Source organism: Rhinolophus sinicus, chromosome 16 (assembly GCF_057876585.1).
Source record: "Rhinolophus sinicus isolate RSI-liver-muscle chromosome 16, RSI-T2T, whole genome shotgun sequence".
Taxonomy (NCBI): Eukaryota; Metazoa; Chordata; class Mammalia; order Chiroptera; family Rhinolophidae; genus Rhinolophus; species Rhinolophus sinicus.
Genome location: NC_142516.1, coordinates 64,120,999 through 64,145,281, shown reverse-complemented (window position 1 = coordinate 64,145,281; position 24,283 = coordinate 64,120,999). Strand labels below are relative to the sequence as shown.

At 38.9% G+C, this 24,283-nt stretch overlaps 1 protein-coding gene across 6 annotated transcripts in view; it reads left to right on the top strand.

Moving 5' to 3' along the window:
- Positions 1-22,336: 22,336 nt before the first annotated feature.
- SLC24A2 (solute carrier family 24 member 2) overlaps positions 22,337-24,283 on the top strand; it is a 243,562-nt gene continuing 241,615 nt past the window's right edge. For 2 of the 6 annotated variants that reach the window (XM_019750366.3, XM_019750363.3), the window contains exon 1: positions 22,337-22,795. The gene's annotated coding sequence lies outside the window, so the exon portion shown is untranslated. The remainder of the gene's footprint in view (positions 22,796-24,283) is intronic. The other 4 variants (XM_019750365.3, XM_019750362.3, XM_074330332.2 and 1 more) reach the window with 3 other exon arrangements.

Here is a 24,283-nt window from a genome sequence, read left to right as displayed (position 1 = left end):
ACTGACAAGTCTGATGCCTGGGAAAGAGAGGGAGTAAAGAGGCTTCCAACACGTCAGGTTCCCTAGGCCTTCTTCTCCCCCAGTTCTTGGATTAGGGTTCTGAGGTTTTGACATCAATCAAATAATCTTATCATTTTAATGTGTTAAGAAACTAGAATGTGATTGTACCTGTCCTCTAGCTGGTGAGTACTCTCTTCCATCCTGCAATGTACCATGTTTCCCAGAAAATAAGACCTAGCTGGACCATCAGCTCTAATGCGTCTTTTGGAGCAAAAATTAATACAAGACCCAGTCTTATTTTAATATAATACAAGACCGGGTATAATATAATATAACTAATATAATATAATACCTGGTCCTATATTAATTTTTGCTCCATAAGATGCATTAGAGCTGATGGTCCGGTTAGGTCCTATTTTCGGGGAAACAGGGTAGTTCTTATATATCACAGTCTTATTTTTAAATTCTGAGTTTGTGCTCTTATTTTCCATAGCATATGCAATTACATCGGTTCAGAGATACTGCAAAGTGAGCTGTAGTTCAGCAGTTTACTTAATTAATGAATCAGGCTTGATATCTTTCCTAGCCAATTCCTTGGTACTACACAACATCAATCTTTAATCACAGCCGCATAGATAAGAGTGTGATTTCCAGCAATGATAAGGCTTTAGAACCACATGGAATTACCGGAGGTAACATCTGGCATCAGGAAAACATCAGGCATCATGGAGGGAAATAAGACCAGCATCAGGCATGGGCCCTGAAACAAATGAGTTTTACCCTGAAAGCAATAAGCTCTCGGGCCTTTGTCAAGAATAGATTTTCATAAAAACTCAAGATGTCCATCATTAATTGTGTATTTTTATTCTAAGCCAGTACTTTCTCATCAGGTCTTGTAGCCCTTGAAGGGTCTACAAGTTTATATGAAGGCCAAGCGTTAATGGCATAGATGACATGCCCCTCACACACAGGTCCTGTATTTTACCCAAAAAATGCTGATGCTATGATGATTAATAACATGGGAATATATCTTAAGGCATTGCTAAGCTCAAGCTCAATAGGTTATTATCATTAGGTTATTTTTTAATTCATAGGTACTAAAAGTATAATTTCCAGGATGCAACAATTTGTGATGTTTCTCTGAGTTTCAAAAGGAGCCATGTAGTTTTAACACGGTGCGTACGGATCACGAGAATCTTCGTTTTTTCTGAGCCATGCGTTAAGGACGGATAACGAGAATTTCCAAAGACTGGGCAGAGCAGTGAGAGGCCAAGACAGGGAGGTGAGACGAGTGGCCATAGGGAACCAGCTGTGAAAGTGCCTATGCAGCGGCCCCCAAGGAAGACAATCCGGCCAGGCTCTCGGGAGATTTGGCCACGCATCATCTGGAGCCCATAGTGGGAAGAGGAAAGAAAAAAATATCACACACGGGTGTGTAAAGTGTGCGCATCAAAAAAAGTAAGAAGTGAAACTCGGTACATATGCAATTTTTGCCGTGTCCCACTGCACAAAGGAAGCTGCTTTCTGCAGTATCACACCAGGAGGGATTACTAACATCATAGGTGAGTAAATCCTAAAAAATTCCATAGAAAAATAATAAATGACATAGAAGCATTTACGCTTTAAAGAGAAGAGTGCATTTTAAAGTAGTTTCTTTTAAAAACCTGCCGGAACAGAGGGGTATGAGGGATTTAAACCCCGCCTTACACAACGTGTTAAAAATTGGGAACCTCTGCTGTAGAAATGCTTCCCTGTACCATTAAATACGTTGGACACTGTGTAAAGTCATCCAGTGTCTGTGGGCTGGGGCTTCCTTAAAAGTGATATCACATTCTCAATAGATTATTTTGGGTACTTCCAAATCCACCTTAAAAATGCAAAAAATAATCAATCCTTTTATAATATGCAAAATAAACAGAAATATGGAATATCATCACCGGTGTATTAATTAGTGAAAAATGAAAGAACTGTGTATTTATTTGTGTATTATAGAAGCAGAATCCATATTACAAATTCTATTTGAGCATATTTCATTTGGGGGATCAAACTTGATTTAGTACCAGTCTATTCCACCTCTTTATAAATCTTCACAGTACAATATGAACTGGCAGCCCTCTAAAGGATACAGAAGTGTGGACAGTTAAATTGGTCTTTTTCACAAGTGTATGTAAAGCTCTTCTATGCAGTAATCATTCAGAAACCATCCAGTACCAAAAAAAATTATTTCAAAAATAAGCCAAAGCTATTCAGAGAGCATTTAGGTTTTGAAATAACTAAAAGTACTTTCCCCAAAGTATAAGATCTTAGGAGAATTATTTTTGGTTATTCAGTAGAGACTTTATGCAAACATGAGACTGGGGTCTAAAATGTGCCCACATCTACATTATAATGAAGCTACTGTTTCTCCAAACTATCTATACCAGATGTGAAATTGTTACATTGCTTCTCTTCACAAACTACTTTAAATAATTGCATTCATTCTACAAATATTTATTGAGTGCCTACTATGGGTTTACCCTTATGCTAGATGCCAATGGTACACTGTGGTGTGGCAGAGACAAGTAGATGCCACCAAAAATGTATGCTCCCTCTTCCATTGTTGAGGTGTGCCTGGAAGTGGCTGCCCAGGTAGGTGTTAGACTTTCCAAACCCCCTGACACCTTAGGTTGTCCCAGGTGAGTAGTTCTTACCATCAGAATACTATGTTTGCAAGTGATATATGCCACTTCTGGGTCAAGGTGATTATAAGTGGGCATTTTCTCTATCCTCTCTTTTCCCTACTGGAAGCAGAAGACTCTGAGATCTTAGAGGACAGCAGAGCCACAAGATGGAAAAAGTCTGGGTCCCTGAATAACTATGTGGAGAGAAGCCACTCACCAACCAGGTGAGAATAAGGAGGATTTAACTATGCAAAGAAGGAAAGAAAAGCAGAGGACTCCTAGTAGGAAAGTACACTTATGAGAGACTACGTACCATGTCTCTGTCGATTTCAGTGGCAGGTTACCACAAACCATGGAAGCCATCAGGGCCATCAAAAAAACAAATTCTAATTAAGGTAAAAAGTAGGACAAAAAATAATGGATACTAATATTTGTCATAACATGGTTGTCTTTGGTATTACTTCTATTTCATGGCTCATTACATTGGCTACCATTGTTGTATATATTTCTTTTTGTTTTTACCCAGTGTGATCTTATGAACTAGAAATGTCAATAAATAAAACATTCAAAAGTAAGAATACAAAAAAAACTTAATTGTTTACAAAATGTTCAAAATCTAATAAAGGTATATTAGAAAAAGTTTTAAATTGTTATATCTCCCTTAATTTAGAAGGTATAAAATTAGATATAAAATGCATGGGCTCCAAGGAGTCTATGAATCTTCTGAAACTGCAGGCAAAAGTCTGTGGGTTTGTGTATAGATGAATTTTTCTAGGGAAAGATTCCACAGCAAAAATTTGATTCTATAAGATTAAGAAGTAAATGGATTAGTGTCTAGAAATATTTAAAAGGGGGAGGAAAAAGGAAAAAGAATCAAACACTCCAAATATTGCAAAAAAAAAAAAAAAAACACCTAATAAAATAATGACTTTTAAGAGAGCTAGTAATTAGGCAAGACCAGGTCTTAAGGAAATCAGCCCAGAGCCCATCCAATGAATTCAGAATCCTTCCAATTATTATTTCATTAGTATAAGCAACATATCCTCAAAGGCCAGATTTTATTTTCCATAACAGATTGGAAAAGGAAAGAATCAGGATTAGAAAAGTTATGTGCCTTTTTCAGAATCTGGAGGAAAATCCCAAACACCTCCCCAGTTACTATTTTTTTCTCTTAATCATCTGATTATTCCCATAAAATTGAAATGGGTGCCAAGAGAGTTCTTAATCTCAGAATTTAGATCTCTTTTGTATTAGAGCCTGATGTTTGCAGTTATTAATTTAATAGGGAAGTTCTTCCACATTAGCCAAAATCTGCATTTTGTTCTACCTTGAAAAAAGAACATTTCTTTTTATTTATTTTTTTATTAATTTCAGGTGTACAAAACAACATAGTAATCAGACATTTATACACCTCACAAAGTGATAACCCAATACGTCTATTATACATCTGACACTGTACATAGTTATTAGACTATTATTGATGATATTCCCTATGCTGTAATATATATCCCCATGACTATTTTTTAATTATAGTTGACATTAAATATTATTTTGTATTAGTTTCAGCTGTACAGCATAGTTGTTAGACATTTATATAATTCAATAAGTGATCCCCCTGACTAGTCTCACCTGGCACTACACATAGTTATTACAATATTATTGACTATATTCCCTATACTGTACTTTACACCCCCATGACTATTTGTACTTCTTAATCCCTTCACCTTTGGTTTGTTCAATCCCTTACCATTGGTTTGTTCTCTGTATCTATGGGTCTGTTTCTGTTGTGTTTGTTCATTTATTCAGTTAGTTAGATTCACATATAAGTGAAATCATATGGTATTTGTCTTTCTCAGTCTGACTTATCTCACTTAGCATAATACCTGCTAGGCCCATCTATGTAGTCACAAACGGTAACATTTCATTTTTTTTTTATGGCAGAGTAATACTCCATTGTATAAATGTACCACAATTTCTTTATCCAATCATCTATTGATGGGCATTTGGGTTGTTTCCATATCTTGACGTGACGACTGCAGCAGTGAATAAAGGGGTGCATGTGTATCTTTTCAAATTAGTCTTTTCAATTTCTTCAGATAAATACCCAGGAGTGGTTTTGCTGGAACATAAGGTAGTTCCATTTTTTATTTTTTGAGGAAGTTCCAAACTGTTTGCCATAGTGGCTGCACCGGTTTGGAATCCCACCAACAGTTCACAAGGGCTCCCTGTTCTCTACATCCTGTTTTCCGCATCCTCGCCACTACTTGTTTATTGATTTATTGATGACAGCCATTGTGACAGGAATGAGGTTGTATCTCATTGTGGTTTTTATTTGCATTTCTCTGATGATTAGTGACATTGAGCATCTTTTCATGTGTCTATTGGCCATCTGTGTATCATCTTTGGGGAAGTGTCTATTCAGGTCCTCTGCCCATTTGTTAACTGTGTTGTTTGGTTTTTCTGGTGTTGAGTTGTATGAACTTTTTATACATTTTGGACATTAACCTCAAATAACTCCTATGGACATTTTTAAAAATCAAAGTAATATGTGTACATAATTAGAAAGTAAACAACAGAAGAACATAACAAAAGGTAAAGCATATATTCATTAACTCATTTATTTGCAAATACGGAACTAGTGGTCATGACTGGGCCAGATACGCAATCTTTGGCAGTCGGGACCCCCCTCAGCAAGTCCTCATTGTGGTCTGGATGGAAAAGCCTTCTTAAATAATCTTGAAATGTTCATTTCCTACATTGTATCAGAAAACTCTTCTTCTTAGACTTATTAATCAGTATTCTGAATACAAAGAGTTCTACGGTCAAATACTCTTTATGTAAATGTCATCCATTTCTTTCACGGGATATAAAGTGAGATCACTTACATGCCTTTTAAAAAACAGAATGCATGTATGTCCTTTAAACTTAGCAGAGATGAGAAAAACTATTGCATTAGATTCAAGAACATCTGTGTAATCTGGTAATGCTGACAGTCATGGTGGTTTCATTTCAGGCAACTTCCAGCACAATCTATATTTAACTACAAGGAGTGGCGGCTATTTCTTTTAGGAGCCTGAAATCAGATCTGGAAAGAACCCTAAAAGATTACTTGGTATAACTCCCCATCTATAGGGAGGCCTTGGGGAGCAGTATCCAAATTTATCTACCTGAGTTTCCCCCATAGGGCCTTGCATTTAGAATTTGCTCTATGAATGTTCTCTGAATTGACTGAAAAAACCATGACTGTTCAGAAGGAATGACTTACACCTTAAAGATTTTTCAGGTGGATCGTCATGCTCTTTATCCCCCAAAAATGGTCCTGAGGCTCTGACTCAACACATGAAGAATCATATCACAATGTTGGAACTGGTGTAAAGTAGCCATTACACAAGGGAACTCAAAGTACTTTGCAATGTCACAAGGCAATTATTTTGTTTAACGGAGGTTCCATCCAGAAGACAGAAAGTACAAGAGGAGGTGGGAGGACTGTCTGCAGTTTGAAATGTCAGACTTCCTCCAATTGCAATTAGCATTTGAAAGACTTTCATATCCATTTTGTATTCAAATATACCACCTTTGTAGTTATAGTAACCATTTTATATTCAAATTTGGTTTCAGCTACAAGTCTACCTCAGCCATTGATTTTATTCTCCCTCCAAAGGTACCAGGTTTCTTTCCCTTTTGTTCTTTTTAATGGAATCCACTGCTGCATTTTTTTCTTCTTCTAACATATTGGTGCCCCCTAAAGGATGTTAGAAAAGCTAAATAAAATATGTGAATAAAAAAACTAAGAAGAGTTTCCTGGACTAACAGGAGAGGTTAGGTGATGTTGCTACATTCAGATATATGGCAGGCGTCAAGTTCTTACCTAAATTTCAAGCCTATTGCCTTCCTTTTGTTTCTTATTAACCATAAAGGTACATACGCCACTTTACTGACTTAAATTCCTGTAATTATGAATGGTCCCATTTGGGTTATAACATTCGGAAATCAGGCCAGCAAGATTGTTTCCAAAAGAGGACAGAATCCAAATGCTAAAAAGACTATAAGTCTTTTTTCTGTTTCTTTTTATTTAGAAAGGGAAATCTCAAATGAGATATAAAGCATTATGTAAAATTAGCATTTTCCCTTATATTTTCTCTTTTCAGGTCTGTTTTGACATCTGATTTTGTGATTGCAGAAATGGATTTTCAAATCCATTCTATTTAGGAACAGGCATCAAAATTCAAAGCAGAAAAAAACCTCAGCTTGTCTAGTTCAGAGCCTGGATTTTGCCGGTGAGAAACTGAGCCTGCATAGAAGAGGGACCTACTCGAGGTCATACATCTAGTTAATGGCTCAAGTCCAACTCTGATTCCTCATTTGTGTGTTCTTTCCATGATATGCCCAATCTTCATACCATGCTGATTCCATTAAATGCTTTAAAAACCTTAAATTTAAGGATTTGGGATTTTGCTATGATTTTTCCAGATAATTAAATGTGCAAAATAAAATAATATTCTTTAGTTTGAAATATCCTAACAATTGATAAAAAGCATGTCCTTTCTACTTGCACCTGCTTCAGCATCCAAAACCAGAGTGAAATGAGGAAACAAAGTTTGATTCAATTTTCAGGAGAAAAAATTACTGATTTTTTCATTCATTAGACTCGCATCAATCCATAGTGACATTTTAGAAAAGGTAGTTTATTGAAAAGCTAATAAAGCAGAAGCCTCATGAATCCACACTTGCCCAGGCCCCTTCTTAGGCCCTATACCTAAGTTTTCTTTTTTTGGGGGGAGGGGCCATGAAAGTGTTTGAGCTTCAGGCCACACAAAACTTGGACCTAACAAGGGGAAAAAAAAAAAAATTGTCACGCTTACAATTTAGATGCATTTGAAGGCATGTGTTCATCAAGAACTAATCATGGTAACCTAATTTCTTACTCCCCCGCCTTTTTTTCTGGTTACTTATTAGGTTAGTACATCAAGGGACGGAATTCAATATTTACTTGGAACAAATTTTTATTAAGATACTTTTATGTGTCAGGCACTGTTTTGGGGTTTGGAAAGAATACAGTAACACCATACCAGTCCTCACAGAACATAGTACAATGGAATTCACACATATATCTCCATTTTGAGTAAATCTCCTAAGACGTATTTTTGAATAAGATAAAGTAACATGCTCTACATGAGGGCATTTTTGGGTATATTTCTTGTTAGAGGAATGGCCAAATATTAAATTATTCATTAATAAATTCATGTAAACTTGGACAGCAGTCTCCAAAAGAATGGCACAGGGAATGTCAGTTTACGGCATTGTCTTGTTCAATTATTTTACTAGCAAATTGAATGTAAAACACAAGCATCCTTATTAAATGTATAGATGAAGATGGTAAGTCAATATGATGAATGACAAAGTGAAGACTTGTCAATATTTCCATGATATGTAGGTGCTTTCATGCAAGGCTATTCAATTATTAACACTACTATACCCCTCTGTCTGTTGTGTTGACAGGTATCAAGAATGATATGATAGTATGTGTTCAATCACGATGATAGTTGATCAAATTAATATGTCAGCTTTAATAATTGAAGCATTTCTCTCTTGTAAAATTAAAGTATTGACATCTCTGTTAGAAAATCATTTATTAAAACAAAATCTCCAAACTTCTCAAAATCATTAATATTGATAGACTAAAAGACAAAAACCCATGATCATCTTAATATATGCAAAAAAAAGCATTTGAAAAAAATCCAACACCCCTTCATGATAAAAACACTCAACACACTAGGAATAGAAAGGAACTTCCACAACCTGATAAAGGCCATCTATGAAAAACCCAAAGGCAGCGTCATAATTAATGACGAAGGATTGAATGCTTTTCCCTTGAGATCAGGAACAAGAGAGTTCTTGCCACTTCTGTTCAACATAATACAATATTGGAGATTCTAACCAGGGCAACTAGGAAAGAAAATGAAATAAAAGGCATCCTGATTGGAAAAGGAGGAAGTAAAACTCTCTACTGAGAAGTGACATGATCTTGTATATAAGACAGCCTAAGTAATCCACTAAAAAACTATTAGAACAAATAAACAAGTTCAGCAAGTTTGCAGGATGTAAGATAATATACAAAAATTAATCATATTTCTATATATTAGGAATAGACAACCCCAAAATGAAATTAAGAAAATAATTCAACTTATAATGGCTTTGAAAAGAATAAAATACTTAGGATTAAATTTAACAAAAGAGGTATAAAACATGTACTCTGAAAAGCTATAAAACAAAACATTATTGAAAGAAATGAAAGAAGACCTAAATAAATGAAAAGAATTCCCATGTTCACGGATCGAAAGACTTAGCATTGTTAAGATAACAATACTCTACAGATTCAACACAATCCCTATGGAAATCTCAGGAGTTTTCCTTGCAGAAATCTACAACCTGGTCCTACAATTCCTATGGAAATGCAAGGGGCCCAGAGTAACCAAAACCATACTGAAAAATAACACATTCCAAGACTCACACTTTTCTATTATTTCACAACATTAGATGTCCCAGATTATGGTCCATTGTCAATATCATTTCTTTTTCACTACACAAAATTTCATTTTTTCTTCACTAAAAACAATTAAATTGTACATTTTTAAAAGATGAATTTAATGGTATATGAATTATATCTCAATAAAGATCTTTTTAAAACTCCAATTCATTGCAAATATATATATATTTTTCATTTCTCAAATATTTAACTACCCCCTTTCACAATTTCTAATAATGGCAGCTCTAGCACTATAAGCTGCCAATTGAGATGCAAATATTTCTCTAATTTTCATGATTTCGTTTCCCAGCTTTTCAAAATAGTGGGCAATTCTCTGATGTTTATTTGATGAACATTTTATATTCTAGTAGCAAACATAAAGTTATCAAGAAAACATCTTCAAATGCATCATCCAGAAATGATTAAATATGGTGGCTTAAAACAAAGTTAAAATATCCAGAATTTTTTCCAAATTATGGCTAAAACTTCAGACTTTTTCCCTAACATTACTTTGGCATATCTGTATAAAGTTCAGTAGAGTTTTTTCAATACATTTCACTGAAATCATTTTTCTCTGGTACCACCAACATAAACTTTAATAGCATTTCAGATCTTATTTATGTCAGCTCCTCAATATTTTAAGAAAAAACAACTTCCAACTCGCTTCAAAGTATTGAATTCTTTATTTAAAGGAAAGTAGTATTCCACTATATTTACATAGAGTAAGTGAAGTTTTATCAATAATGATTAAAATTTTACTGTCTTGATTTATGTTTCCCAAAAAGTAGTGTTCTCATTTCAGTAGGTAATGTTTTTAACTAGCCAGGACTATAAATATGGATTAATTACAATTATGTGTGTATGTTGACATTATTCTTTTTTTTTTGAAGTTTTATTAAATATTCATGCCTAAAACTGTCCATTTTTTAAAGATTTTCAAGTATCTTCATTTACTTTTTCCAGAAGTTGACGTTTAATTTTTTTCCTTAATGATGATTATAAATTTCCTTTGTTTAAATCATGAGATTTAACAGAAAATGATTCCTAATCTAATAAAATATTTGTGTTTAACATTTTTACCTTTTAACAATATAATTTTTATATCATTTCTTCTTTATACTCCCACAGATCCAAATTATTCCTGTTAATAATATTTAACAAAAATTTTGAGAAACATGTAACTTTGTTGTGCCTTCATTCTAAGGTATTCAACCTTTTGTTATAAATCCTTGCATTTCAAAACTTTAAAATGTACATTTATACAAGAATTACAACACAGTTACTATAAAAGACAAATACAAAACAATTTAGATGGCAATAGCAACTATAATTGTAGGATGAAAATAAACTGGTGATCCTCCCAGAGCACAGAACATGTTGTAAAAACTATTCAACTATCCACACTGCGTACTGGATATTGGCCAAATGGTTGTAGAGCTACAACAATTTCTCAGATGCTGTTGTGACCGGTGGCCATTTATCAAGGGTTATTGAGATGTCCTACAATATTTCACTAGAACTTGTGAATTTATACTTGTGTTATATTCCCTAGCATGTGATGAAGGAGAGGGCAATATTAAGCAGATTTGCAGTGCCGATAAAAGTGGGCTGAAGAGAAATAAATACCAAATGATTACACACAAAACATCTGTGATCCACTACCTTTAACTATGAGCCCCAAAGAGAGATTGAACTGACAGCCAGAAACAAAGACTTCAGTCCTATAACTGCATGGAACTGAATTCTGCCAACTCCTGAATGAGCAGGAAACAGGTTCTCCCTGGAGCCTCCAGAAGAGGTGCCTTGCTGACACCTTGATTTTAGCCAGGCGAGACTATACTGGACTTCTGACCTACAGAACTGTTAGATATCATACGTGTATTGTTTTAAGACACTAAGTTTCTACTAATGTGTTATAGCAGCGACAGAAAACAAATACAGCAGGGGTGCAAGATGGAGCTGAAAATAGGAAACTTGGTGGAAAGTCTTAAAGAGTAATTAGATCTCCAAACACCCTTCCCCATCCTGTGTAGCCAGGAGACACCCAACCCCCACCCTGGCAGAAGACTGGAGGTTGATCCTTTGAAGAAGCTTTACCAGACTAGTGTGAGACTCTGGGCAAACCTGTGTTCAAATGTGGGCGACCTTAAAGTCTATAAATTGAATAATGAAACTCCAACAACCTCTTTCCTTGCTCAACTCCCATATGCTGGCAGCTGATCATAAATACCAGTGACAGAAGCTTGGAGAACTCCCTACAGGGAAATTGATCAGCCCAAGAGAAGTTAATGTAGAGATACTGACAGTTGTGTTTCCTACAATGGAATGGTTGAGTCCCTACTTGATCAGCCTATAGTAAAGCCCTCTTCTTGACAAAGCAGGAGCTTTGAATTAGCATTTTAGCACCTCACTCTTAATTATCAATAAACACCAAAGTATACCAGACATTTTAAAAAGGCCTGTGATATGAAAAATAGGCATGAACAAACAGCAATAAGGAACTTGTAGGAAACTGAAACTTCAGAGAGAAGACAACGTGCAATAAACTATAATAAATATTCTCATTCATTCAAAGATATTTATTGAATACCGACTATACTAGGCACTCATTGTTCTAGGTGTTGAACATAAAGTAATGAACAAAGCAGAAAAATTCCTGGTCTCATGAAGCTTATAGTATTACAGTGGTACCTCGATTTTCGAACGTAATCCAAGAGTTCTGAAATGTTTGTAAACAGCCAACAGCTAGGCCTCAGGATCTTGCACTCAGCGGAAGCTGTGTGACATGTTCGATTTCTGAGTCATGTTCGAAAACGGAAGCATTTACTTCCGGGTGTACAGCGTTCATAAACCACAATGTTCGTAAACCAAGGTATTACTGTATCTCAAAGCGAGAGAAGAGAAGCTACGAGACCTAAGATACATAAACAGAAAACTATATGTAAAAACAATATGCAAAGCACAAGATAGAGCTTCTAAAAATTAAAAATATGGTAAGCTGAAATGTTTTAACACTAGGAGGATTAAATGATAAAGTTGAAAATCACTCAAGAGATGGAAAATAGAGAAAAAAAAGTCTTAATTAGAGGACCAGCCAAGCAAGGTCAAAATCAAACAATGATATTCCATAAAAGATGGAGCTAATGGACAGAAGAAAATTATTTTTCAAATATATACAAAAATGATCTTCCCAGATGTATATGAGTTTCCAGAACAAAAAATCATTAAAAAGCCACTCCAAGGAACATTATCATGAAGTTTTAGAACAATGTAAATAAAGGGAAGTTTCTAAAATCTTCTGAAAAGATAAACCAGATCCCATCAGAAAGGACCAGGAATCTGAACGGCGTCAGGCTTCTCTACAGCAACCATGGAACATCAAAGACAGGAAAGAAATAAATGCCTTAAAAATACCCAGAGAGCATTTCTAACCTAGAAAATGTACACAATGGCATACTTTCAACAGACTGTGGAGGTAGGATAAAGACATTACAGACACACAAGCATTCAAAAATTCTCCTCCCACGCCCGCTTCTGAGGAAGGTACTGGAGGCTGTGCCTCAATAAACAAGGGAGTAAATAAGAAAGAGAACTTAGGAAATGGGACTGTAAACAAAAAACAAGAGGCAAAGGGAATTCCTAGGATGTGAGCCATGCCACAGGCCTAGAAATCGGTGGGTCCGGATGACAGCAGGAAGGCACAGGGTTCCAAGAGTGATGTTTCCTGAGGAGGAAAACATGAAACTGGTGGATCAGCTGATGTGTTTGAAAATACTGAGCAAAAATGTATAGTTCTGTCAGAGAGCTTAGGGTAAATTAGTATACTATATAGCTCAACTGATGATTCTATTTGCATAATTAAAAGGTTATATTAATTATAGGATGTTAATATTAATTTATTAAAAATGGTGACATAACTATATTGAAAGGATGAGGACTTCGGAGCATGAGAGTGTGGGCGATATTGTAAGAGGAAGAAACCCTTTTTTTCCACAATAGGAATTTGATAGCTAATATCCAAATCAGAAAAATCAGGAGATAACAAAACGAGCCAACTACTTGAAAAGATAGTGATAAGTACGGGGGGGGGGAGGAGGGGAGGCAATAAATAAATAAATCCTAAAACAAATAGCTGAAACCTTTGAAAATGATTCTTCCAGGGACCAGGAAGAAGAAGTTGTGGAGAGAAAAGATTGCTGTCTTTTGGTATAAACCTTGTAGTAATAGCTGGAGTATTTGAAGGGCTCAATATATATTACCTGTCTTCCACCTTGATTCCAAAAAATTGAGAAATAAGCAAAAAGGAGTGGCAGGAAGAAAAGAAACTATCACTATTATTATCAGTAAAGGCTAATTTGGAGAGATGGTGAGCATGAACACAAAACAGACTTATCTACCGGACCCCAGTGTTGAGCCAGGGGAAGACCTCTCCTGTGGTATCAGGACTCCACCACCACACATGCTTACATTGTTTGGAGGGGGAGGGGTATTGCTGAACTGAACAACTTGAGACCCCTGAGCTGGGAAAATGACGAATGAGACATTCATTTCACTTTCATGAATTGAATAAAACTAATGTATTCTCTAATAGCATTCAAAATTGAAGATGAACTAGCACATTCCTGCAAACTTATCCCGCAGTTGAGGCTCAAGGCATACATCTCTTCTTTCCCAATATTTTTAATTTTATTTTATATTGAAATTCTGAGCCAGAGACAGGTAAAGGGAGAATGCAGTTTAAGAAGGAAAGCAAAGGGGCACATTTTTTTTTTGAGCTGTTAGAAAGAAGTGCTCTTGCTTGCCCTCCAAATGATCTGTCCTGACTCTGTGCCTCTTCCCCAGCCTATCTCCTTTACCAGTATTATTTAATCCTTCTTTCCTTGCTGATGTAGCTTTGAGAGACAGAGGGGCACCCTGGAGGTCACTCAGGAAGTGCCTGCAGGAACCAGGAAGACAGCCAGGGTTTTAGACTCCAGGTCCCTTGATGAAATCGATAGATGAGCTCCCTCCCGCGCTTCTCCGCGTCTTGCCTTAGCACTCACTGTACCTACCTTGATATTCAGGAGCCCTAAGCTGAGCTGGTGTTGCAAAGAGAAACTCAATTTTTGTGCTTCCTGAGCATTTAAGCCCGGAAAAACTCCTGTTCCTAATGTAAAAATCACAAGCATTCATCATTTCTCATCTCCTAAATAGATTTTTTAAAAAGAAGAAAGAGAAATAATTTTGGTGTGTTGCTTTAAGGGCTGTTGCAAAAACCACTATCAAAAGCAAAGAAGCCTGTACTTGCATCTCTCAACCCCACAAATATGTTTTTTCTGCTTTTATGGTTCTCATTGAATTAGAACTGGGAATTCATTCAAAAATAAAATGAGCCAAATGCAAAAGAAAACACAGACAACCCAGTGTTGGGGGCCTGAGGAGAACATTTTTTAAAGAACACCAGGATTTTATTTTGACATTTACACATGTAATTTTTTAAATAAGCAAAACAGATCCTCTTAGGAAGTAGACAATTACACTAGATGGTAGACCAGCTGGTGGTAGAAAAAGTTCCCAGGAGTTACCTAAGCATGTAATCCCAACAGGAAAAACGCAACTAACTCCTGGTTAGGCGAGGACTGAAAACTTCAGTCATGTACAATGAGGATTAGTAGAAAGAACTTGGCCTTTGGAACCAATGTTGGGTAAAAATGAGAGCTGCTCGATACTTAACTGGACTGAGTCTCAGTTTATTCGTCTGTAAAATGGGAATAATAATAGTAATTAAAAGTCATGAAACTGAAGCAATAAGTAAAAATGTCTAGTACATGGTAGGTATATAACATGTTAGTTCCTGGTTTTGATTCCTAAAAAAGGTAGTCATTAGTGCTGACCACCAAATCTTTTCACTCTTCTCCCAGGCACAAAGTGCAACTGCACTCTCTTGCTCCTTGAAGATAAATATGGCCAGGTGATTCGCTTTAGCAAATGAAATTTGAGCAGCAATAATGAGTCACTTCCAAGCTGAAGCTTTAAAAGCAAAGACAAGGTTTGCCGTGCACCTTTCCTTTCTACACAGCAACTGGCAATGTTCCTGATAGCTACCAGCTTGGGGGCAGGAGTGAGGAGGATGATACAGCAAAATTCACAAAGAATGGGTCGGATGAGTGAGAAACGAAAACCTTTGTTGTCTTAAGCGATTGTGATTTCTGAACTCTTTGTTACTGCAGCATAACCTGCACCCTCCTCTTGACTCACTATCCTTTAAGTAACTGCCTTTCCGGCAACTCATTAATTTAATTCCACAGATGTGTGTTGCACAAATTCCAAGCACTGTGCTGGACGCTGGGAAATGCATAATACTGATTCTTACCCTCAAGGAGCTCATGGTAATGGGAAAAGAAGAGGTAAGGGGAAAAGAAGAGTGTCATTGTCAGGAATCTTTTAAAACTACCTCCCCTCCCCCAATGACTCTAATATTTAGTGAGAGTCAAGGTTGAGAACTACTGCTTTTGTGCACATCGAATCCTTCGTGGACGAGTATGTCCTGACCGCCTGCAGAAACTGATAACAGAAAAACTAGAGACTGTAATAAAAGAGAAAAAAGAGTAGTGTGCTGAGGGGAGAGAATGAAAAAAGAGAATGATAAACTGACAAAGTAAAAACTGAATACTTCATCTTGGCCCTTTGTTGCCTGCAACTTCCTGGCTCAGTTATCTCTCTCCCACCTTCCCCTCATGAAAATTTACTAAAATTTTTGTTTCCTTTACACTAAAAGTCAAGCCAAAAACAATAAAAAATTGCTTATTTTTATTATAACTCTAGAACCATTTACTTGTTTAAAAAAAATCCCAAAGATGTTAAATAGAAAGCCAAAACTATAAATTTCTAATGGTGGAATTACAGGGCAGTGCCAAATGGGGGTGTCATTTTGGTTGCGGATAAGAGAACCTTCCCCACCCTATCTTAAACCATGTCATCCTATGTTTCTGGGTGAAAATGATATTGATACTTAGCAAATTAACAACTAGCATTCCTTTGGCAGTTTTCATTGCTTTTTTCCTGAGGTTTTATTTTATTTCTTACTACTATTATTATTATTTTGTATGGGACATATTCCTTCATTTCTTCATTTTGCTTGACTCTTTGTATTGGTTTTATGCATTAGATAAAACAGCCTCCTCTTGGGGCGGATGGGTGGGCTCAGTTGTTTAGAGAGTGAGCTCTGGGCAATAGGGTTGCCGGTTCCCACGAGCTGCGCCCTCCACAACTAGATTGAAGACAGTGAGCGTGCACCTGAGCTCCAGGGCGACCGGATGGCTCAGTTGGTTGGAGCGTGGGCTCTCAACCACAAGGTTGCTTGTTCGACTTCTGCAAGGGATGGTGGGCTGCACCCCCTGCACCTAAGAATGAACAGCAACTGGACTTGGACCTGGGCTGTGCCCTCCACAACTAAGATTGAAAGGACAACAACTTGACTTGGAGCTGATGGGTTCTGGGAAAAACACACTGTTCCCCAATAAAATCCTGGAAATACAAACAAACAAAACAAACAAAAACACACCCTCCTCTCCCAGTCTTGAAGGAGTGGCCTCATGTAGGAGCTGAAACTTATCATTCGACCCTGCCTTGGCTCTTGGTTGCCTCTCAAACCTAAACCTTTGCAATTGTCCAAATAGCCTAGTTTATTTTTAATGGCTCCTAGGAGTTCAGGATGTGCCAAGACCTGTCAGTCTCCCAAAGGGGAGGATCTCAGCGAGCACCTAGATGCAGGCTAATTGGAAGACAAAAACCTCATGCAGCAGCTTTTAGAGTATGCAAATGTACTGTCCTATGGTACTGCAAGCAGAAGCCCCACTGGCCACAGGGCCCCAATCTAGAGGTGTCCTCCAGGGGGCAGTCCCCAAAATTGGGGCTCTAGATGAGTGTATAAACTCGTGTCTGGGAGACACTGGGAAGCTGTAGTGAGACAGAGAGAATGCAAACATGGCGTACACCGGGCAGTGTTCCCTGAGGACTCATCCTCTGTTTGTAGGCCCCTAGATGTGTGCCAACCCTGCAGCCTGCCTCTCCGGCCGAAGCTCCAGGACAAGTAAAGAGGCCTCTTCCACAGAAAGACTGGGGTATGTTTCAGTTCACTGTCTGTGCAGTGCCCTGGGGGGTGGCAGCCTGCCAAGAACTGTCTCTCCGTTTGTTTCAGTACCATGGGACTTAAGAATGCAAGGCCCCTAGCCACCAGAGCCATGCAATCAAGGAGCATCCCCTGGGCAGCAGCCATAAAGAATGGGGCACCAAAGGCGTGTAAAAGCCCCCCTTAAGGAGATGCTGGCACTCTGGTGCGCTGCAGAGGGAGAGCGGGAAGATGGTTCCCACCAGCTGGAGGGAGCAGAGGGGGATGGCACCTGCTAGGAAAGGAAAAAGGAAAACCAAAAAAGGAAAAAAGAAAAAGCATAAGCTGAAAGTTTAAGAGAAAAAAGATGGCAGTGTAGGCTGGAGTAAGGCATAGGTAGAGCCAAAGGTGGCACCCACCAGTCTCTGTCCTGAGGCATGCCAGCAGGCCCCCAAACCTGTGTCAATCAGATGCCTGCCCCTCCAGGCAAAGCTCCAAGAAAAGCAAACAGGCCTCTCCCACACAAGCTCCAGGGACCCCTCCATCGGAGCTTCTGCCCTGGGCCCCGAGGCCTGAGTCTTCGTGGGATTTGTTTAAGAGCTGTTTCTCTGATCCTTGTGGGTCTGGGGCATGCAAGCCCGGTTGGTTTTTAAAACTAAATGTTTTGGGGGCTCCTCTCTCAGCTGTAGGTTTTAAGTTGACGGTGCCCAATGTAGGGTTCAAACCCTTAGCTCCTCAAGGAGAAGCTCTGGGTCTTGAATTCCTTTCTGACTGTGTGTTGCTGACGGGGCTTATGGTGATTGTGTCCCAGCCTCTATTACCTGATGCGTAGTTGTTACTCAGACAGTGTTTTGGTGTTTTTCAGAGAACGTTGTGTCTACAGCTGTAGATTTGGTGCTTTGGGGGGACACGTGAGTTTAGGAGATCTTACATTGCCATCTTGAATGGGAGCCCGGTTCCTTTTTCCCTTTGAAAGTTTTATGTTCAAAATGCCTTATTAGCTTAAGTATGACCCCATTCTTTTAAAAATTCATTATTATTTTTTAAAAGGCTCCTCTTCAGAATTACAAAAAGTGCTCAACTTTCTTAACTGGTAATTACCAATGATTCCCATAAATTCTTTGTTCAAGTACAGCATACGAGGACTGACAATTAAGTTCACCAACTCATCCTAGGAAGTGCTACATACCTCATTGTTGAATATCACTACGGTCACCTTCCAAGTACTCCTCTTGGGAAGCTATGCACCAAGGCCAGTGCCTAGTTGACCCTTCAAAGCAATTTTGGAACTCTTTTTCTGGAATGGCCATCAGAGCTGTCATCATATTACCCTTGATGTCCTGAATGTCATCAAAATGTCTTCCTTTCAATATTTCCTTTATCTTCAGGTAAAGAAAGAAATCATTGGAGGCCAGATCAGGTGAATAGGGAGGGTGTTCCAATACAGTCATTTGTTTTCTGGCTAAAAACTCCCTCACAGACAGTGCTGTGTGAGCTGGTGCATTGTCGTGATGCAAGAGCCATGAATTGTTGGCGAAAAGTTAGGTCGTCTACCTTTTTCATGCAGCCTTTTCAGCACTTCCAAATAGCAAACCTGGTTAACTGTTTGTCCAGTTGGTACAAATTCATAATGAATAATCCCTCTGATATAAAAAAAAAAAGGTTAGCAACATCATTGCAACAAGTTTCGTGACCTTAGTTGTCAGACCTTGTACAGTTAACAGAAGGGTAAATATGATGCTAATGTTTATACATATGCAGGTATCTAAAAATATATAAATGAAAGAGTTGCCTCTTTAATAATAATTTATCCAGAGAAACCCATTGATTACTTAAATCTCTTAGCAAAGGACTTGGTCAAGGCTACTATTTGATAACTTATCATTGGGTGGTAGTAAATTTTTTTACGAAGCTCCCTTTTTCTTCACGACTCGGTAGTAAAGACTGTGCATCTGGGAGACCTCCAGGTGTTGTTGAATTTGACTGTTTTCATGTTGTATGACGTAGACAAATGACAGGCCATGATTTTCTCCATTGCTATGATGATGGCAGTTTTAGCCTTGTCAACTGTCACGGCGGTTGACCGCCAAGTTCAGCTGCCAGTCTTCAGTCCAATGTGAATCTCACTGAGAATGTTATGAAACTCTGTGTCAAATACTGTTAGTAGCTCACCCAACATTCATTTCCCCTTTCTATATTAGCAAGAAAGAACCCTGATTTTCTAAATGGTGATGAATAACCCCATTAGAATATTATTTATACTCACTTACAGCTAAGCATAACCATGTGACCAAGTTGTGGCCAATGAAATGTAGGGAAGTTTTGACAGTGTCCCTTTCTAAATAAAAAAGCAAAGCCTAGCAAGGCTGTCTGCCTTTCACCATTCATTCCTTCCCTTCTTCTGCCTGGAACACAGATGTGATGCCTAAAAGAGGCAACCATTTTGTGTCTATGAGGATAAAAACCATACATTAAGGAAGACAGATCAAAGGACCTGGGTTGCTTGATGCCATCAGGGAGTGATTGCACAACCCTGGACAGTCTGTGTTCCGACTCCTTTTCACATGAGAAAAATAAACTCTTATTTGGTTAAATCACTAAGGATGAGTTTCTGTTATAAACAGCCATGTATGAACCCCAACTGATACAACCTGCAGACTGACAAGGTCTCCATCTGGGCCTCATTCCCTTTCTCAAGTGGAACCTCAGGATCATCTCTGGGTTTTAGTACGAGTTAGCTGGATAACATCTATAAAGATCCTAGTAGGAGGGATATGATATGGTTATAATATACATTTTAAATATATTACAATCTTTTTCTTTTAAGCAGAACCTTGTATACAAGATCTTCTCCTCCCATGTAACCAGAGGCATCCATTGCATCAGGAAAGATTAGGATTGCTTGACCAAGAAAGCAAAGACAAAGGTAAAGTAAACGTAAAGTCTAATTGGTTACCCTGAGATCCAGTTTATGTAAAAGTGTAGAAAAGGCACAATAAGTGCATGATTGTTTTCTTAAAAAAAAAAGAAAAGTTTTAAAATAATGAGTTCATTCCCTCATACCCATCAACAATGACCAATCAATTGAATTGCTTTAGAAGCATTATGAATTTGTAGACATAATCATATTTGATGTATTTGAAACAATTGCAATTATCAATTTTTGATACTAAAATTAACCCATCCTTGCCTAGTGGGAGCCTATTTGAATTGGTTCCTTGGTCTTTTTGACACAATCCTAGTCATTTTTGATACCTTCTTTGCTTTTTGTCAATGTTTACAGATAAAATGATATAATGTCTGGGATTTGCTTTAAAATGATGGCATGGCAAAAAGAGACATTAAATGAAACACAATTGGCCATGAGTTGATAATTGTTCAAGCTGGGTGATGGCCCCAGAGAGGTTCATTGTGGTATTCTCTTACATTTGTATATGTCTGAAATGTTCCAAAATGAAAGGTAAAGATAAAAAACGTTCAGCCTATGATTTCCAAAAGAGGACCTTGAGGTTTACCAACCCCCATATCTCTGAGTCTATGTCTGTTTTGTTTGTTCATTTATTCTGTTCTTTGATTCCACATATAAGTGAGATCATATGATATTTGACTTTCTCCATCTGACTTATTTCCCTTAAAATAATGTTCTCTAGGTCCATCCATGTTGTTGTAAGTGGTAATAGTTCATTCATCTTTATGGCCAAGTTATACTCCATTGTATAAATATACCACAGTTTCTTTGGGGATGGGGGTGAAGGTAAAGGAATTAGAAAGTACAAATTAGTAGTCACAATACAGCCAAGAGGATGTGAAAATTTTTTTCATATCCTCAGTTTGGGGAATATAATCAATAATGTTGTAAAGATTTTGTAGGGGTCAGATGGGCACATGTCTTATTAGGGAGACCACTTCATAGATGGTGTAGATGCCTGACCACTGTGGTGTACACCTGAAGCTGAATAATATTGAATGTTAACTATAATTTTACATATATATATGTATATATATATATATATATATATATATATATATATATATATATGGTAACGGGATGTGGAGTACAGCATAAGGAATAGAGTCAATGAAATTGTAACAGTTATATATGATATCAGAGGGGTAGTAGATTGGGAGAGAGGGGTTATCACTTTGTGATGGGGTATAAACGTCTAACTATTACATTGTTTTGTACACATAAAACTAATAAAATAATGATAATAATAATAATGATAATTCTTAAAAAACAAAAAAGAGGACCTTGAAATCCATGGCGCTACAATAGCCCTAAATGGCTGGCTCTGATGGGAGGAAAGGAGATTTCTAAGTTCCCAAGACTTCTCTTGACGTATGAAGAGTAAGTGCAGAGGTCTGAGTTTACGGTTTTACTCAGTCAGAGGTAATGATCCACATTCCCCCCAGTCCCAGGAAGGTATGAAAAAACCTGCTCTAAGTGAAAGAAAAACCCCTCTAAGTTAAAAAAACAACAACAAAAAACCCTCTAAGTGGAAAAGAGGAGGTGGGTGGGAAGTAAAGAAAAATGGAAAACCTTTGCTGAAAGCCCCAAAGATTTCTCAGGGTGGGTACCTCTTGGTAGTCTGGGTGGTGGTCACAGGGCTGGGTAAAGGGGCTTCCCTCAGAAACCAGTTTGTCTTGTCTTCTACGGCTTTGTCCCAGATCCTTGCCTCTAATCCCCAAAAAGCCTGATTTTCTTGTGGTCAAGGGCCTCTTGATTTTCTTGTGGTCAAGGGCCTCTTGTTTCCCGACGGGGCAGGAAAGAACACTGGGCTGAGTCCAGAGGCCAGCAATGTGAAGCCTGTTTGTGACTCAAAATGACACCGTGTCTTGGGTCTGTTTCATCACCCATGAAGTGAAAGGTCAGCCTACAAGTCTAAAGACCCTTCTGTGCCCCAACCATCCAACCTGGAGATACCAGGAACAAACAGCTCTGCAGGCCTTCATGCCTTTTCACCGAATATGTTTTCCACCTTTAAACATTACATCATCTCCTAAAGAAATATGTGACTATTGTCACTTTTTGCAAATAATTGGAGAGGAGGTGCCCAGGAAAGATGACACCGAAGTTGGCAGCACTCTCAGGCTTTGGGAAATCAAGCGCGTCACCGACCTGTACGATTTCTCCTCTCTGTCCTTGCTCTCCTGAAAATACTGACCCGAGTCCCCACTGCGGAGAAATCTCCTAAGAGACGGCTGTCGGCGTCGCCTCTGCGCCCAGGAGGCGTGGAGCAAAGGGCGCGGGAGCTGAGAGCGCTGCGGCCACGCTCCCGGCGCAGAGCCGAGAGGGAGGGGCCGGAGGGGGCCGGGCAGCACCAGAGGCGGCGCGCCGGGCTCGCGGCGGCTCAGTCTCCTCTGGAGCCCAACCCTGGCCGGCGAGAGCGGTGGTGAGCGCAAGCTGGAGCAGGAGCCCGAGCCTCAGAGCCGGGCGGCGAAGGGCCGGAGAAGGCTGTGGACCGAAGCGCGCGTCGCGCTCAGACCCCCGCCGTGTGCGCGTCCTCCTGGCGGATTCCGGTAAGTGCGGGCGGCCGAGCCTCTGCCAGCAGCCAGGCTTGGTGGCTGCTTTGGTCGTTGTCCCCGGATCCTGGGTGCGCGCATCCCGCTGCTGCGCCGCAGGCTCACAGGTGGCTCCGTGGTGGACATGGGTGTCTCAGGCCCCGCAAGGAGTTAGACAACTCTCTCCGTTCCCAGGTGCAGTTTCCGAGCCCCTGCTTCTCCCAACACAATCGCCCTTGCTTCCGGCGTGGGGTGCAGGGCTCGCAGAGGGGCGCTCCCCATGGCCACCCACCCACCCACAAAGGATTCGGGGAGAAGCGGGCCATGCCCCTCCGCTAGTTGCATCCCAGCTCCTGGCTCGCTAATGGGGCGTATGTCCTGTAGTTTTATTTTCCTATTAACCCACCAGGGAAAGTTTGGGACCATAAGAGGCAAAGTTGGGGCGTGGCTGGGGGTACACTTCGCCGGCGGAGGCCGCTGCCATGGAGCGGAGCGGTGGGTCTGCAGGTCGAGCCCGGCTCGGACTGGAGCTGATAAGTGCACCCCGGGAGTTGAGTCCGTCTCTGCCGGTTGCCCCGGCTCAGCAGTGTGACAATCCCCGGAGAGCTGTGAGTCGCTTAATCGTTCGTGCTAAGTGTGGACAAATGCCGTCCAGTCGGGAATCTCTGTGACTGGTCCGGTTTATCTCGGGAATAAGCAGCATCTCAGCCTGCTTTGACTTGTACTCCTGCTCTGCAAACCTGACCTCCAGCTAATCTCAGTGTTTAACTGGCATGTGTTTCATTAGCTCCTTTTACACCTGAGATGATCTCAGCGAATGTCTGTAAAATGAAATCGTTGATATAGAAGAAAAGAACAAAAACAGTGTTTTAAAAGAAAGTTGAAAAGAGGGACCTTCAGATTGTCAACTGTGGTGTCTGGATAGTTTACCCATTTCCTCTGTGAGATAGAGAATGAAAACTGCTTGGATATCTAACCTTCTAGAAAAGTCAATGTTGAGGCTGTTTGGGACAGATTTTGTGGGCAGAGGTATTGTGAAATAAGTCAGACAGAGAAAGACAAATACCATATGATCTCACTCATATGTGGAATCTAAAGAACTGAATAAACAAACTTGCATATTGTTTATGAAGTACACACTTGGTCTCCTCAAATAGCCTACTTGTTAGGAGTTGTTTGATTTACTAAATTGTCTATTTTAAATGACTAAAGGTTGTTTTTAAAAATGAGCTTCAGATGCAAACAATGTCTAGATGTTTAGGGAAGAGAATTTGTTCATGTCACTACAACATTCTTTTGTAAACTTAAATTTTTCAAGGGCTACTTTTCTGCATAAGGTATAGAAGAAGCTTTTCGTGGAAAATAAGATCCTGAGCTCTTTATGTGTTCAGAAAAAGAGTGCTGCCTCCTCCAGCACTCAACCCTTTCCGAATGATAGATGAAATCAGAAAAGTGTGCCTGCATATAGAATTACATAATTGGACTAAAAGAAAACACAGTGGATAA